Source organism: Notolepis coatsorum (genome assembly GCF_963971535.1).
Source record: "Notolepis coatsorum genome assembly, chromosome: 14".
NCBI classification, from domain to species: Eukaryota; Metazoa; Chordata; class Actinopteri; order Aulopiformes; family Paralepididae; genus Notolepis; species Notolepis coatsorum.
Genome location: NC_140178.1, coordinates 75150338 through 75168566, shown reverse-complemented (window position 1 = coordinate 75168566; position 18229 = coordinate 75150338).

Below are 18229 nucleotides of genomic sequence, written 5' to 3'. Positions count from 1 at the left end.
GTGGTCACAGCTGCATTCTCGACTGTGATGGAAAGGTCGGTCAGGGGGGAGGATTTGGCCGGCAGGTGAAACAACTGTTTTGCTTAGGTTCAGTTTGAGGTGGTTGGTCGTCATCCAGGCGGAGATGTCGGACAGACAGGCCAAGATCCGCTCAGAGACGTGAATATCTGAGGGAGGGAAGGAGAGGAAGAGTTGAGTATCATCGGCATAACAATGATACGAGAAGCCATGAGACGTGATAATGTTACCCAGTGATTTAGTGTAGAGGGAGAAGAGAAGGGGTCCTATCCATGACACTTGGTAGGAGCGGTCATTGAGGTATGATGTCAGCCATGTCAGCGCAGAGCCAGCCACTCCCATTCCTGCGAGGGCCACGAGGAGGGTCTGATGGTTGACTGTGTCTAAGGCTCAAGTCAAGTCAAGTCAAGAGTTTTAATTGTCACGGCATACAGGTATACAATGAAATGCGGGTGGTCTTGCCCGCAACGATGTGCAATACAGTGGTACAACATATAATAGAATAAAAAAATGAAAAAACAACATTGTGCAGTAACCAGGTAACAGGTAACATGGAGTGACATCTCGGTATCTGTACATAGTTATTTACAGAGCATATGGGACATGCTAGTTAGCTTTGGTAGTGCAATACACTGTTCCTGTTATTCTAATTTAAAGTGTCCTTTCCTTTTGGCCATAAGTGTGCGTGTGTGCGACATGAGTGTGTGCCCGCTCATGTTAAAGTGTTAAGTGGCTGCTCGTGTGTGGGCGTGCACAGCGTGCGTGTCTTGTGTGTGTTCATGTGTGCTTGTGTGTGGATAGTTCAATGTTCTGAGCACTCAATGTTCATTGTTCAGGGCTCTGATGGCCTGGGGGAAGAAGCTGAGCCTAAGCCGCTCTGTCCTACCGCCTGGGGTCTTTCGCTCAGAAAGTCCAGTACCCAGGCGCTCAGGGCGGAGCTCAGACCTAGCTCGATCAGCTTGTCCACCAGTCTGGTGGGGACTATGGTGTTGAACGCTGAGCTGTAGTCAATGAACAACAGTCTCACATAGCCCCCCTTCTGACGGTCAAGGTGCGAGAGGGTGCTGTGCAGTACCTGGGAGACCGCGTCGTCGGTGGACCCGTTTGTCCTGTATGCAAATTGCATAGGGTCCATATCACTGGGGAGGGAGGCACTGAGGCTGCAGATAGATCTAGGAGAATCAGGACAGAGGAGAGGCCTTTCCCTTTTGCTAAGTGAAGTGCCTCTGTGACTGCAATGAGGGCCGTTTCTGTGGAGTGGCCAGTCCGGAAGCCTGACTGATTAGGGTCTAGGAGGTCATTCTGTAAGAGATAAGCAGTAAGTTGGTTGGATACAGCACGTTCAAGTGTTTTAGAAAGGAAGGAGAGAAGAGAGACAGGACGATAGTTACCTATGACGGTGGGGTTCAGTTTTTTTTTATGAGCGGCGTGACTCTGGCTTGTTTTAGGGAGGTGGGGACCACCCCCGAGTTGAGTGAGGAGTTGATGGTTGCAGTTAGGAATGGGAGGATGTCTGGTGCTATGGTCTGGAGGAGTGGGGAGGGTAGCTGGTCCAGCTGGCATGTAGTCGGACGGTTCGACGTTACCAGTGTCAGGGTCTCGGCTTCTGTAATGGGAGAGAAAGATGACATAGTGAAGGATGAGGTTCTCGATTCAGCATTTGGAATGGGTGGGGGTCTGGAGAAGGAGCTGCGGATGTTCTCCACTTTTTCCTCAAAGAAGATCGCGAAGTCTTCGGCAGAGAAAGATGAGGGAGGAGGCGGTGGGGGGGGGGGGGGGTGAGGAGGGAGGACATGGTAGCATGCAGTTTGCGAAGATTCTTGGCAGAGGCCTCGATCCTATGGTGAAAGAAAGAAGGTTTGGCATTAGTAATGGTTTTGGAGAATGTTAACAAGAGGTTGTGATATGCGTCGATGTCAGCAGTGAGGCATGACTTTCTATACTTCCTCTCAGCCGCTCTCAGGACCTGTCTTTGTTCTCTCACTGGATCTGTCAGCCATGGACTGGGTGGGGAACGGCGGGCAGGTTTCTCAACGAGGGGACAGAGCTTGTCGAAGGAGGTTGCAAGGGCTGAGAGGAGGGTGGAGGTTGCCATCTCTGTGGGGAGAGCAGAGAAGGTGTCACTCAAAGGTAGAGCGGATAATATGTCAGAGGAGAGGGTGGAGGGGGATAGGGAGGGCAGGTTGCGTCTGAGTGAGACGGTTTGAGTTGGGGTGAAGACCTTCTGGTTAAGCATGAGAGTTAGTGAGAAGGATATGAAGGAATGGTCAGATACATGTAGGGGAGTTGCCATGGTGTTAATGATGCTGGAGTTACAGGAAAATATTAGATCCAAGGAGTTGCCTGCTTTGTGGGTGGGAGGCATGGCAGTGGGAGTCAGGTCAAACGATTGTAGGAGGGAGACCACTATGACCGACTGAGATGAGTCAGACAGGTTGAAGTCGCCCAATAGAAGGAGAGGGGTACCATCTTCCGGTAAGGAGCTTAGAAGCATGTCCAGCTCATCTGTGAAGAGCTCGAGCGGACCTGGAGGGCGATAGAGTGTAACAATGGTGAGATTGAAAGGATTAGAGACAGATACTGCATGATATTCGAGAGAGGAGAGTGACAGTTCTGGGAGTGGTGTTAAGTTTGTAGCCCATGCAGGAGATGTCATGAAGCCAGTGCCTCCACCCCATCTGGAAGGTCGAGGTGTGTGGGTGAAGTTATAGTTTGTAGATAATGCTGCAGGTGTTGATGAGTTATTGGGGGTTATCCAGGTCTCAGTTAGAGCCAGGAGCTGCAGATTTTGACTATGGGCGTAGGCAGTAATGAAGTCAGCTTTCTTGACTGCTGATTGACAATTCCATAAGCCTCCCCGTACTGTGACAGGTGTACGGGGAGCTGCCTTGGTCCACTATTGTTCTCGCTATACATGCTGCCACTTGGGGACATCATTAGAGAACACAACGTTTCCATAGCTACACGGATGACAGACAGTCGTACAGATGAACCAAATTATGCTGCAGCTATTAACTCCATGCCTGTCTCTTAGCAATACATAATGGCTGGAGCAACAATTTCAACTCAATACTCAAATCAACTCTAAATGGATCTAATCAGTGGATTGCATATTTTCTTCAAGAAGCAGAATAAGGCTAACCCTCTCTGCCTATTGGGACATCATAATCGGGTTACCAACTTGAAGACGTGATGGTCATTTTTGGATTATCGAAGCCTTTGGACTGCAATAAGAAGATTTTGGATCTGTTTACCGCGCACAGGATCTACCAAAATGAACTGATAAGACACTTGGACACTCACACTCAAATCAATAGAGTTATATTCCACTCTATTCAAATAAAATTTAAAGGGACGTGGCTGGGATAAATTGTGCCAGTCAGTCAGCCAAAACAAATTCCTGGACCAAGGTCGAACCGAGAGCTCTGGAGTCGAAGGCCCTCTGGGAGATAAGAGTGGCGAGCGGCTTCCCACACCCCCAATCCCTAGTCCCACCCCCCCCCCCCCCCCCCTTCCTCTGCATTGGCGCTGCACTGTCGGCTGCCTCGTGTGAGGGAGACCTCCCCACCCAGGACTTGGCTTGTGTACTCCCCCCCACCTTCCCCCCCCTCCCACTCCCCCCCCCCCCCCCCTACAGCCCTGTAACAACCCCAACCCACTCCCCCCTCCTTCCGTAAATGGCGCTGCCTATGACGGCTGCCAGTCTGTTTGCGGTGGTGAATATGCATATGTTTGTCTCAAGGCTCTGTACCATTATTACTATCTAAAATGTAATAATTGTGGAATATTACTGTAATGAGCTGTATGTGTATGATCCAAGCGTCCTATGATCCTCATAGGAGCATAACAGAAAAAAGCATTCCATGTGAAGGTATTCTGTATCTTTGCATGTCAACTAATAAAGAAACTTGAACTTGAACTTGAAACTTGAATTTCTTAAAATCTGCCACTTTACACTGTGATTATTGTATTGTAAATTATAGCTATTTTATTGTTGTATCAAACAGGGAAGACTGTCAGGTTTTAAACTGTGTGAGTATCGCACAGGAAGAAAGACTATTAGGTTTTAAATTGTGTGGGTATCAAGCAGGAAGAAAGACTGTCAGGTCTGTGTGACCATCTAATGGGCAGGGGTGTAAAGTACTTGAGTAATTGTACTTCGTTACAATACTTAAGTACTGTTTTTGGGGATTTGTAACTTGAGTATTATTAGGTTTTTATACTTGTACTTTTACTCAATTACATTTCAGAGAAAGAAAACATACCTTTTACTCCTTACATTTAAAATGCAGACCTACAAAGTACAACGTACAAATCTCACATGTCCAACCATTTTAATTAGTATATTTGTTTCTAATCCTGCGGCCGCACTTTATTTAAAAACAGCCAATCAAATCCCCATCAATGGAAAATGAATAGACAGTCAGAGTGACAAGCTACAGAAGATGGCCACAAACGATAGTAAGAGTGATGAAGAGGACGAAACGGAACATTTCATTGTCCCGGAATAAAAAAAAGTTTTTACTTTAACTTTTTTATTTAAAAGTAGAAACTGTTTGACTTTTTCAAGTGTGTTTTTAGCCAGATACTCTGACTTTTACTCTAGTAAGATTTTGAGACGGTAGGCCTACCCATAATAATATAAGTATAATTTCTGGGTACTTTTTACACCCCTGTACATGTGTTATTATTGTGAAATATATCCCCTAAATGTAAATTATTAGAGCATGCTTTATACTGGTTGTGTTTTTACAACTGTGGGAGAGTGTGGTAACAACATTTTACCAATGGCACCTGTTCACCTATGGAGTCTTATAGTTATAAATCATACTGGCTTTCGCATCTCGCTCCAGCCTTATTGGGATATACTGTATCATCTTTCGTGCACATATTGTGCACGTGTTGAAAACTTTCACATGCACCCGCATCTGCTCGTGGCCACACCTGCTCCCATGTTTCCATAAAACACAGGGTGTGGTCACACTGATACCCTTCTCATCTGTTTTCACGCGTGACTTCTTGCTCATGTCAGCAGTGGACATGTTTGTTGTTTAGTTTAGGGATTAAAGCACGTCGGATTACCGCCGGAATTCCCCAGCCCCCCGGGTGTTCCTCAGCACGTCCGGGATATGGGCTCGACGCTGGACTGTCTTCACAGTTCTGTGACAGTGGACAGGTGAACTTCGCACGACAGTCAGTTGTCGTGCTGAGTCGTGCTAAGGTAGGGTCGGTGATGGCATTCTCTAGTGTTAATATTGTCACTGCCTCCGCTGTCCCGTGAGACGGACGGGCGGTGTGTGTGCAGCGCGGGGGGCTGTATACTCAGGTAAATGCGCACAACGTGTAACGTTATTGAGTGCTTTTCCCAGTATCATGGCGCGCGCCACTAATGCTAATGCTGTTGCTTTCGGGGCTCCACTCCCGTGTGTCCGGGAAACGTTGAGGCTGTGCTCTGGGTTTCCTCCACTTAACCATTACATTGCTGAGGGACAGTCGGTGTCTAACGTTAAGGGTTTAGCCGAGGCTTATTTACCTTTTACACAGGTAGATGGCCTAATGGCGGGGCTTAGGACCGGTGTGCCACGCTTAGAGAAGCAGTTGGTGTCGGTCCTCTGCCCAAACATGGTAGAGTGGCGCCCTGCCCGGAAGCCGACGCCAAGGGGTGAGTCGGCCCCGCAGGTGGCTGAATGGGCTGATGAAGCTTATATCGCCGCAGTACAGAATTTAGCGGCAACTAATAACATTGCTCAGTTGGCTGCTTTTCTGTCGGAAATGGTGTCGGGCGATGGGGTCTTGGAGACGGCCGACGTCAAGACCCTCGCTCAGGGTTTTGAGGTTATACAGCTTTTGACGCAGCCGCAGGCTATAACCGCAGGGAGAGTGTGACGCTGTCGACCCTCGTTCACAGACACCTGTGGTTAGAGCAGTCTCCCCTGGAGGAGGAGAGGAGGACTCGGGGACTCTCCTCCTCAGCGCTCCCCTCTCCGTAGATGCGCTTTTTGTCAGCGGGGGCGCAGGCGGCCTATAGCCAGGGCCCTACGCCACCCCACACCTCACAGCCAGGGGTGAGAGCATGGTCTCGTCAGCGGCTGCTGCAAGACCCCCGACCGGTGGCCACGTGTCCCCCGCCCGAGACAACCTGTACACAGGGTGACAGGCTATCGCGGTGCCGACAGACCCCGGCGGCCGAGGGATCGGCTGAATTAGATGGATGCGCCTCTTTTCAAGGAGTAACCGTCGCCATCTCGCTGTGTCTAGCACGCTCTCCGTTCACTCCCCCCCGTTACGTTACGGGACACAGGGCTCTGTTCTGTCCCCGCTGGCGTCGGGCCGCGTTTTCACAGTGAAGCGTAGGCGGCCCGACATATCGCTTCTCATGAAGACAGGGGCTGATACCCAGCAGCTAGCTAGGCCTGGGTCTGTCTATGAGAATGTTGTACTGTCAGGAAAGGTAGAGAGGCTCCCTCGCCACACACTTGGCGTGTGCGCTTGGTGAGCCTGGTGTTGTATGTGACGACATAGCAGGTTCCCTGTCTCTAAAAAAAAATATATTTTGTCAGAGTGGGAACCCTTGGGCCGTGGGGTCACAGCGCAGGTTCCCCAGCCCCTCCCTCGCCAGGCCGGGTATTACGCTTGTGCCTCCCCCCGTTCGGACTACCAGTCCTAGCAGCGGCAGTGCGTCACGCACGCGTAATTTGGGTGATAGTAATATCACTACAGGGCTAAGGTATGTGGGGGGTTTTCGCCAGCCGTAGAGCAGGCCGTCCCCAGCAAGCGAATCGCTTTGCTAAAACGGGTCAATGCTCAGTGGGGGAGCCACTCATTCACCAGGAGTGATGACTGTTGTTCCCCCTGTTTCAGACTGCCCTTTTCTGTCTGGGTCCCCCCCTTGGGTGCAATTGCCTCGTTGGTGGAGTCAGGGTGCGGAATCCCAACCCCACGAGATACCTTGCTCGCGCTGTCGGCGAAGCCAGGGTTTGCAATGCGCAGCCGGAGGGACCGGGCCACCTATCTGCGATTCTTAGCGGGCCGGCGCCAGTGTGGCTACAGAAGTGCCACATGTCGGTGTGGATGGAGAGAACGTTGAGAGTGGGGCTTGTGTTATAGTTTGCACATCCCCACCCTCCGTTTTTGGGTTTGATACAGACTCTATTGTCAGAGTCCACGGCAGGGACAGCCCTGGCAGACGAGATTCTGTTGGCGAAGCAGGCCGCTAAAGACGTCACAGGCTTTGCGTTTTCTTATTGGCCGAGAGATGTATCCGTGAGTTACGGGACCTGCACTGCAGGCCACTGACATTGTAAATGGGAGGTAACGCAGTGCAGTCGAGGCTGTTGTCCTTTTGCTCTGCTTTCTTTTAACGGTTGTGTATATTGGGCTGTTATGCCCATTCTCCAATCTGTTAAATAAACCTTTTTCAATGGTTTTACTCACGTTGAGGTCTCTCTGGGATAAGCCTGACGTCTTCCCCTCTCACATAAAGAGCGGAATTGATGCAGTTTATACCCAGGCTCGTTATGTAGAAAACCATGTCTGTGTCTTTTCGGGACCAGCTCCCTGCTGGTCGTCCCAGACCGCAGGGAGAGACGTTGTGGGGCTTTTTCTTGTTAGAAACTCGCCGTCACCGTTCTCGAGTTTTTCACGAGCATACACACTGTTCATAAGTCAGCGTTTGGTCTTACGAGGCCGGTATCAGCGCTGGCCCAGGGTGTTTTTCTATGATTTAATCCACCTTCGGGACCGGCACGCCCTGGTTTGTCCAACAACATAAAAACGGCGTTTTTTTATGCGGTCGGCCGGGAAGGAGGTTTTTATCTCTACCGAGCGCCAGTGCACTATAGGTTAGACTCGAGGACTCGCGTGCATCTCTGGGGGGAAATGCCGGGGTAGATCACACATTGGCAGGGGGGTTTCACGCCCGTTAGGTGGGCCACCGGGAGCTGTGCGTTCGCATGCTGACCGTCTTGGTGGCGCCCCTTGTGATGTTTTGATCGACACGTGTACCTAACCCCCTCTCGCGACGTGACAAGGGCGCAGGACTCGTCCTGGTCGCGCCGGACCGGATCAGTTTAACACGTTGCCCACCGGGTCGCAGATACATTCTGATTGCCCCGAAGGGTCCTGAGCTTTTCCGGGGGGAAAATGCCAGGGCGGGCCGGACGTCACGGGGGTTGATATTGTGAATGTTGTGTGTCATATAAATGCCACTGCGAGTTGTAAACTCCATTCTTTTCACCCCTCCCTCCCTGCTCAACCGGGGGATGGGAGGGGGCTGTCGAGGGGCTGCTTGTTGTCAGTCAGGAAAACAAAAACAAACCATGTGAACTTTGGAAATTACTCAATAATCAACTAGGCTGCAGTAAAAAACTTAAAACCAGATTCTCAAACATAAACATAAATACGGACAACACGCTCATCACAGACAAGCTGAATGTAGCCAATTACTTAAACATTTTCTTCACAAACATAGCCACAACACTGGTAAAAAACGACCCTCCCATTCAGGGCATTGTGGGGTAGAACACATAGTAGCATACTACAAGAACCTAGGGGTCCACAAAGACGACTTCAAACTGGAAATGGTAACAGCAGATGAGGTACTCAAAAAACTGAGCGCCCTCCAACCGAACAAGGCCACTGGCCATAACAACATCCCCTCCAAATTCCTCAGAAACTCAGCAGCCGCCATCACCCCAGTCATCACACACATAATAAACCTCTCCATAAAACAGGGACACGTCCCCAAGGACTTCAAAATTGTGAGAGTAACACCCCTGCACAAAAAGGGCAGTAAATTAGACCCAGGCAACTACCGCCCTGTTTCTATCCTTACCTCCATCTCGAAAGTCATGGAACATTTTTTATACGAACCGGTCGAAAAGTACCTCGCGGAAAATTATCTAATCTACGAATTCCAATCTGGCTTCAGAACATCCCACTCCACTGACACATGCCTTCTCTATTTAAACGACCATATCAAACAAGAGGTGGACGCGGGCAAATACTGCGGCATGGTCATGCTGGACCTACAAAAGGCCTTCGACACTGTCAATCACACTATTCTGTTTGACAAGCTAAAAGCAATTGGTTTTGATAGTCTATCAGTGAGCTGGATGCAATCCTACCAGGAGGGGAGAGAACAGATAGTGGAGGTAAACGGTACTGTTGTGGAAAATGTGTATGGGGTGGACTAGTTTAATATAGGTCAACTAGCAGTGCTGAAAGACGGTCTGGCTGACGTTCTTAAAACAACTTGGACAGATGGACATTTCAGTACGGCACGTTGTGTGCTTGTAATCTCGTACATCGTATCGCTTTCATATCTTGTTCTTTTCTCTCTTTCATACATACACAGCACACACACACAGACACAGCACACACACACAGACACATGGACACACACATACACAGCACACACACACAGACACAGCACACACACACAGACACACAGACACACACAGTCACACAGACACACACACACACACACACAGACACACACAGTCGCACAGACATACACACCGACACACACACACACACACACATTCCCTGTGACACAATACACACATACAATACACATACGTCTGTACGCAGACGCACACACACACAGACACACACACACATACACACACACACACACACACATCTCACTCTCTCTTCAATGTTCTTAATGTTTTACATCATATCGTGTGTGTACATCATATCTTGTTTATCTCTCTTCATGTTCTTAATGTTCTTATCTCTCTCCGATGTTAAATCTACGTATCATCTTAATGTACGTCATGTCAGATCTGACATGATATGATACGTCATCATATCTGTCATGGGGGGGCAGGACTGATCACTGTGGTGATCCTCTGCTCGATCCATAGCTTTTGCTGTTAAGAACTTCTTTTCCTAAATAAATTACCTACTTGTTACAATTGGAAATATCGTCTCCTGCTGTGTTAAACAACCATCAGCCAGAACATTTGGTGACCCTTGACCTGTAGATCGCTCCACCGGGCCTTTTCATACGGCCAGTTCCTGGAATCTCCCGTAAACATTCTGCCGGTTGTCGACAAAAAAGGTAAGCGTTGGGCTTGTTATATAAATATCCGTCAGAGTTTCTGCGGGAGGAAAAAGTGAGCTGGTTGTGTGAACTGGTTTTCTGGATGGACGGCTAAAAAGAACACGACTGATGAGGTGTTTACACTGGGGCGATTCCTCTTTTAACAGGCTATAAGTGCGCCACTAATCAATTTTAATTGCATGTTTTCGACCTCTGGTCAAATTTTTCTCCATCTCTTCAAACCTCTCCCCGACCCTTTTCCCTGATTTCTTTACGACACTCTCCACATACACACATAACTGTGCCTTCTGTCCTCTGTAGATAAGACTCTCAATTTTCAAAACAAAAACCGGTACCGCTCTGCTGTTATTCAAAACACACTATCACTCTGTGTCAAACACTATTGTTCGTTTTCTTATTGGCTTGTGAGGTTGTTGCTACAGAGAGGCTAGCTGTCCTACACACACACACACACACACACACAGTCACACATACAATACACACACACACACACACGCACACACACACACAGTCACACACACGTACACACACACAGTCACACACACGCACACACACACAGTCACACACATAAACACACATACACAGTCACACACACACACACACACACACAGTCACACATACAATACACACACACACACACACACACAGTCACACATACAATACATACACACAGTCACACACACGACACACACACACACAGTCACTACACACAGACACACACACACACACAGACACACACACACCGACACACACACTCACACACACATTCCGGTGTCCCGGTAGACAGCGGGTTGTGACGCACACACACACAGTACACACACACACACACAATCACACACAAACACACACACACACACCGACACACACACAGAAACACACACACACACAGTCACTACACACAGACACACACACACAATACACACATACAATACACACACGTCTGTACACAGACGCACACACACACAGACACACACACACATACACACACACACACACAAACACACACACACACACACACACACATCTCACTAAATCTTTATCTCTCTCTCTCTCTCTTTCTTTCGTACATGTATAGAAGATAACTCATTCTGGGCGTAGAGCCAGCTAGCCAAGAGAGATAGCTCTCTCTCTCTCTCTCTCACTCTCTCTCTCTCTCTCTCTCTCTCTCTCTCTCTCTCTCTCTCTCTCTCTCTCTCTCTCTCTCTCTCTCTCTCTCTCCTGGGTTTGCTGACCCCTGTTGGGGGGCCAAGGTGTAGCATACAGACTCATCACATCTCTTTCTCTCTTGGGTTTGCTGACCCCTGGTGGTAGAAAACACACACACACACAACCACACACACACACATACACAGTGACGCACACACACACAGTCACACACACACGGTCACACACACACACACACACACAATCACACACAAACACACACACACACCGACACACACACAGCACACACACACGGTCACACACACACACACACACACAATCACACACAAACACACACACACACCGACACACACACAGAAACACACACACACACAGTCACTACACACAGACACACACACACACATAGACACACACACACACACACACACACACATTCCTGTGTCCCGGTAGACAGCGGGTTGTGACACACACACACACCGACACACACACACACACACACACATTCCTGTGTCCCGGTAGACAGCGGGTTGTGACGCACACACACACAGTCACACACACACGGTCACACACACACACACACACACAATCACACACAAACACACACACACACCGACACACACACAGAAACACACACACACACACAGTCACTACACACAGACACACACACACACACACACACACACACACACACACACACACACATTCCTGTGTCCCGGTAGACAGCGGGTTGTGACGCACACACACACAGTCACACACACACGGTCACACACACACACACACAATCACACACAAACACACACACACACCGACACACACACAGAAACACACACACACACAGTCACTACACACAGACACACACACACACACACACACACACACACACACACACACACACACACACACACACATTCCTGTGTCCCGGTAGACAGCGGGTTGTGACGCACACACACACAGTCACACACACACGGTCACACACACACACAATCACACACAAACACACACACACACCGACACACACACAGAAACACACACACACAGTCACTACACACAGACACACACACACACACAGACACACACACACACACACACATTCCTGTGTCCCGGTAGACAGCGGGTTGTGACGCACACACGCACCGACACACACACACACACACACACATTCCTGTGTCCCGGTAGACAGCGGGTTGTGACGCACACACACACAGTCACACACACACAGTCACACACACACACACACAATCACACACAAACACACACACACACCGACATACACACATACACACACACACACAGACACACACACCGACATACACACACACACACACACACACACAGTCACACACAGACACACACACACCGAGTTGTAGTAGCGTTGTAGTGGTAGATCTAGGTTAACTGTGTCCTGGGGTAGAGTAGTGGTAGATCTAGGTTAACTGTGTCCTGGGGTAGAGATTTAGGTTAACTGTGTCCTGGAGTAGAGTAGTAGTAGATCTAGGTTAACTGTGTCCTGGAGTAGAGTAGTAGTAGATCTAGGTTAACTGTGTCCTGGAGTAGAGTAGTAGTAGATCTAGGTTAACTGTGTCCTGGAGTGGTAGTTGTAGAGTAGTAGTAGTTGAAGTACAACCACACACACACATACACAACACAATAAACACACATACACGCTAAACAACGATGCATACAGCAGAGGACATACTGTTAGACCGGAACCCGCTCATAAAGAACCTAATTCTTAAGGTTGGTGTCCGGTGGCAGAGGCGTACAAAGGCCGGGGACACAAAATGGCCTTCCGGAGGTACTTTTGATCTCGACGTATGCGAAGAGATGAATGTAATGATTCGTAACCACAAGCCAGGCGACAGCAGCAAAAAGAGGTTGAAAAAGAGGACAGAAGAGTTGGGGGTAATGAAGCTCTACGCCCAGAAGGGGAGAGCATACAGGCAGGAAGCTTTAGCGCTAAATCAGAGAGAGACGGATATAGGGAAACCAACATCCCCACCTTATGTCACGCAATTGCCGGTGGGCACTGTGACAATAAGAGGAGAATATGAGGAGACGGAATTAGGGACCCCCGCTAGGTCAGAAACCCCCGCTAGGTCAGAAACCTCCGCTAGATCAGAGACCTCCCTTAGGCGAGATACCCCCCCCAAACTGACCCCGCAGGATCTCTATCCGAAAGTCCTGGCGGCATATGGCGAGACAGTACGTCGGAAGTTGTATGATGCAGAGGAAGAGGAGGTAGAGAACCTGGGCAGGCAGAGGGAGGGAGTCGGGGGGAAGATAGAGGAAGAGGCCCGTCAAAATATGGCACAGCAGACATCAGGGAAACACGGGGCGTGTGGCCACACCAAACTGTTGACTGATGAGGAAGATGAGAACGACACGAAACCAGCACAGGAGAAAGGAAACATTACAGGAACCCTGACTTTCGCCCCTACATTCCTGGGAAGTGTGACAAGTACAGGCCAGTTTCCCCTGCTAATAAAGGGGAACGATATCTTTCACATGCCATGGTCACCTCTAGACATCGATGGCATAATAGCAAGACTACCGGACCTTTCAGAAGGAGCCTCCAGGTGGATCACGCAGTTTGAGGAAAATACGTCATCTTTTCTGCTAGCAGTGGGTGACGTCAAATCCCTGTTGACGCGCTTGCTAGGAATTGGTGCCTGCCGGGACATCATGGGTGATACATCGATGCGAGTGGCATGCGACACGCAGGCCCATGATGGAGACATATTCAACGCGCATAGAGCGGCGTTGTGGTACAAACTCAGGAATCAATATCCATCACGTATTAATCCGGCAAAACTGGCGGGCAACCCCATAATGGAGACGGAAGGGCCTGGCACCTATGTGAACAAAATACTGAAGGAGTGGAGAGGTGAGCTAGGACACAACCCAGAAATAGACCCGTTGCAGAGGGCGATGTTTAGAGAAAGTGTGATGAGAGGGCTTCCAGAGGTGGTTAAGAATAGACTGGAAGACGTGGTGGGGTTAATGGACATGACTTATCCTTTGTTCTGTGCACATGTAACACATAGTGTGGAGAAGCAAAGGGCTCAGGAGCAGAAAGTCAGGGATAAGGATAGAAATGACTCAAGGAAGTTAACTCAGCAACAACTGCAGCCCCAAAGGAGGTTGCAGGCAGTAATGGTGTCATCTGCTACCTCTCCACCCATACAGGACCAGGGACCCCCGCCTGCACCTCAGGTAGTGAGAAGCTATGGCTATAGTTCACAGAACCAGGCGTCCAGGCGGCAGGCAGGGAATGGGCAATCAGGCCCACGGTTTACACAGGGACCGGGGAACGAACAACAGTTTCCCCGTTTCCACTGTTGGAACTGCGGCATGCAGGGACACAGGGAAATGAGATGTAGGCAACCATACCGTCCCGGCTCGGAGTATGGAAGACCCGTGCGCCAGGGGGAGTCACAAGGGCCCCACGACCAGGGGGAGACAGGAGGGCCCCGAAACCAGCGGGGTAATCACTAGGGGTGCCCAGAGAATGCGACGGGGGGAAATCAAATGATTGTGGTTTCCAAGGGAGCTGAGCAAGAACCTATTCTGCAGGTCCTAGTGGAGGGCAAATTAACAGAGATGATGGCAGACACTGGAGCAGGTTTTTCCTGCATAAAGCAAAAATACGCCGCTCACTTACCCCAGTCTGGACAGTATGTTCGGACGGTCGGATTCTCGGGAAAAACACAATTAATACCCACATCAGATCCAATCTCTATGACGTATAACAACAAGACCATAACAATACCTGTATTAATTTCGGACAGCACCCCGCGCAATCTCTTGGGACGAGATGCAATGTGTAAACTAGGCTGTAAAATCCTATGTACGCCTGAGGGGATTCAAATTGAACAAGACGTGTACCAAATGATGCTACAAGGGACGGGGGAGAAAGAGGCCACTGTGTTCTGGCTGGGCAACATAGATGCAGAGCTGCAAAGGGTCTGTGACCCCTGGGAGCCATTTCTGAAAACCCAACTGCCTCAGTCTAGACAAACAAACATGGAGGCACATTGCACACTACAATATTTGACGAATAGTGACCTAGTTAGGAACAAGGCATGGTTGCAGGGACAGCCCGAGCAGGTGCAGATTGACTCATCTACGATAATTGTAGGGAGACAGGGCGCGGCGTTGAGGGTTAACACGGGTAAGTATCTACGGGAACAACATAGACTAAGAGACGCCGCCCCACACATCACTCTGAGAATAAATCCTGGTTACGAATCCGAACATCTAGGTTCAATGATACAGGAATCCGAGACTCAAAGGTGGGTCTCCACGGAATCTCCGCTAATTTGGAACAGCGCAGATGGGAGTTTCATAAAAATAATGATTTCCTTTTCAGTTTTGGCAAAACCGCAAGTAATCAGATTACCAGGAGACCCTTGCGTTATTCCAGAGGCGGATGCTTTGCTGGAACAGGACATGTTGGCGCGCACCCCGGAACGGTTGTGGTCAAAACACGACACAGATGTGGGTCTAATATTGTCGGCACAGCCAGTGAAGGTCAGGTTAAAGAAGGGTTGTAGACCACCCTTTATCAGACAGTATACAATGAAGCCAGAGTCGGAGGAAGCTATATCACATCAGATTGAGGGACTGTTAAAGGGGGGAGTGCTCGTCCCTTTCAAATCCAGATGTAATACACCTATCCACCCAGTGCTAAAGGCGGACAGGGCTAGGTACAGACTGGTACACGATTTGAGGGCGGTGAACGACGTGGTGTCTGGACCAGAGGCGGAAGTCGCTAATCCACACACCCTCCTGACAAACATCCCGAGTAGCTCGCAGTACTATACGGTCATTGATCTCACGCAGGCATTCTTCAGTGTTCCATTGGAAAAAGAGTCTCAGTATCTGTTTGCTTTTACCCACAGGGGGAAACAATACTCTTACACCCGGTTGCCACAAGGGTTCGCGCACTCGCCGCATTACTTCTCGAAGGCGCTCAAGGAAGACTTGCAAGGAGTGTGCGACACACTACTCAGCACGGTTTTACTGTATGCAGATGACATTCTAATCTGCTCGGATACACGTCAGCAGTGCCATGAGGACTCCATCAAAGTTTTGAGTGGATTAGCCGTGGGAGGCCACAAGGCATCCCGTTCAAAACTGCAGTACTGCCAGCCAAAAGTTGAGTACTTGTCTCGCGTCATTCAAAAGGGCATAAAAAACATCTCACCCACGCAACTCGAAGCTGTATCCAAGGCACCTAGGCCATTGACATTCCGACAGATGATGACGTTTTTAGGGATGACTGGGTACAGCTCTGAGTGGGTGGAGGACTATACGATAGCGACAGCGCCGTTGAGGATGATGATAAAAGAGGCGGGTACAGACAAGCTTCGCGCTCCCTTGACATGGACCGAGGAGGGGGAGGACGCGTTCATAAACATTAAGCGTCTGTTGTTACAGGCCCCTGCCCTGGCGCTGCCGGATTATGAGAAGTGTTTCCACCTATTCGTCTCACATAGAGCGCAGCATGCGACAGCTGTCCTGACTCAAACACAGGGGGGGAGTGGGAAAAAACAACCGATAGCATATTACTCTAGAGCTCTTTCGCCGGTGGAGCAGGGTCTGCCACCTTGTTATCAGGCCCTGGCCGCAGCACATTTGATGTATGAGAAGGCAACGGCCGTGACAATGGGATATGACATTTGCATTTGGACACATCACAAATTGGCAAACTTGATTGAAAGAGGCAAATTTGTTCTGACCAGCCAACGGCAACAGGCTTACATGAGGCTCCTGCAGTACTCGGACGTTACGATAAAAACATGCCACGGCAGTAACCCGGCGGATCTGGTACCACTCCCGAGCGAGGGTCAACCGCATGAGTGTGAGGTGGAGGTACAGGCTTTCGTGAAACTCCGTCCTGATTTGGGAGTCGACCCGCTCGCGATAGCAGAACTCTCACTTTTTGTGGATGGGTCCTGCTATCGGGAGGGGGAAAATTTAAGGTCAGGATACGCCGTCGTACAGTGCAAACCTAACGGAGAAACACTAACAAGAAAGGCCGAACAATGCATGCAACCATGTTCGGCCCAGCTTGCAGAACTAATAGCACTAACAGAAGCATGCATAATAGCTAAAGATCGCACGGTTAACATCTTTACAGACTCTGCGTATGCGCATGGCGTATGCCACCTATTCGCGGCCATTTGGAAGGCAAGAGGCTTTAAGAAATCGGACGGCTCACCGATCCTTCACCACAAGCAGGTTGTGGCGCTTATTCAGGCTGTAAAGTTGCCCAAAAGCATTGCTATCGTAAAGTGCCAGGCACACAGAAAAGACCTGTCCTTTGTGACGACGGGAAACAACGCGGCGGACGAGGCCGCGAAGGCGGCGGCTGCGGTGCCGTCCACGGCTGTTCTGATGTTTGCGGCCGAACTGACGACTGAGGTAACTGAGGATAATTTGAGTGATCTTCAGGACTCAGCCACGCAGGCCGAGAAACAGTCGTGGACGGAGAGGGGGGCTGTAAGGGGGGCAGATGGTCTGTGGAGGAGTCATAACGGTTTGATAGTCGCCTCCATCGATCTTCTGTCCTTAGTGATACCTGAGGCTCATGGTGTTGATCACTGTGGAAGAGCAGAGACCCTGAAACGAATCACGAAAATGGGATTTTGGTCCCCAAAGCTTCAGGCACAAATTGACGTTACACTAGCCAGGTGTTTAACATGCTTACAGGGCAATGTGCGCAAAGGAGTACCGACAGTGGCGGCTTACACACCCCTCCCTGAGGGACCATTCAGACATCTGATTATGGACTATACAGACATGATAACGCCAGTGCAGGGCAAACGATACCTCCTGGTAGTAGAGGACTGCTTTAGTCGCTGGATTGAGGCCATTCCATCTAAACACAAGAACGCGGACACAGTGATCAAGTTCCTGTGTCGCGAGGTCATTCCGAGATTTGGAATTCCCACGATATTACAAAGCGATAATGGC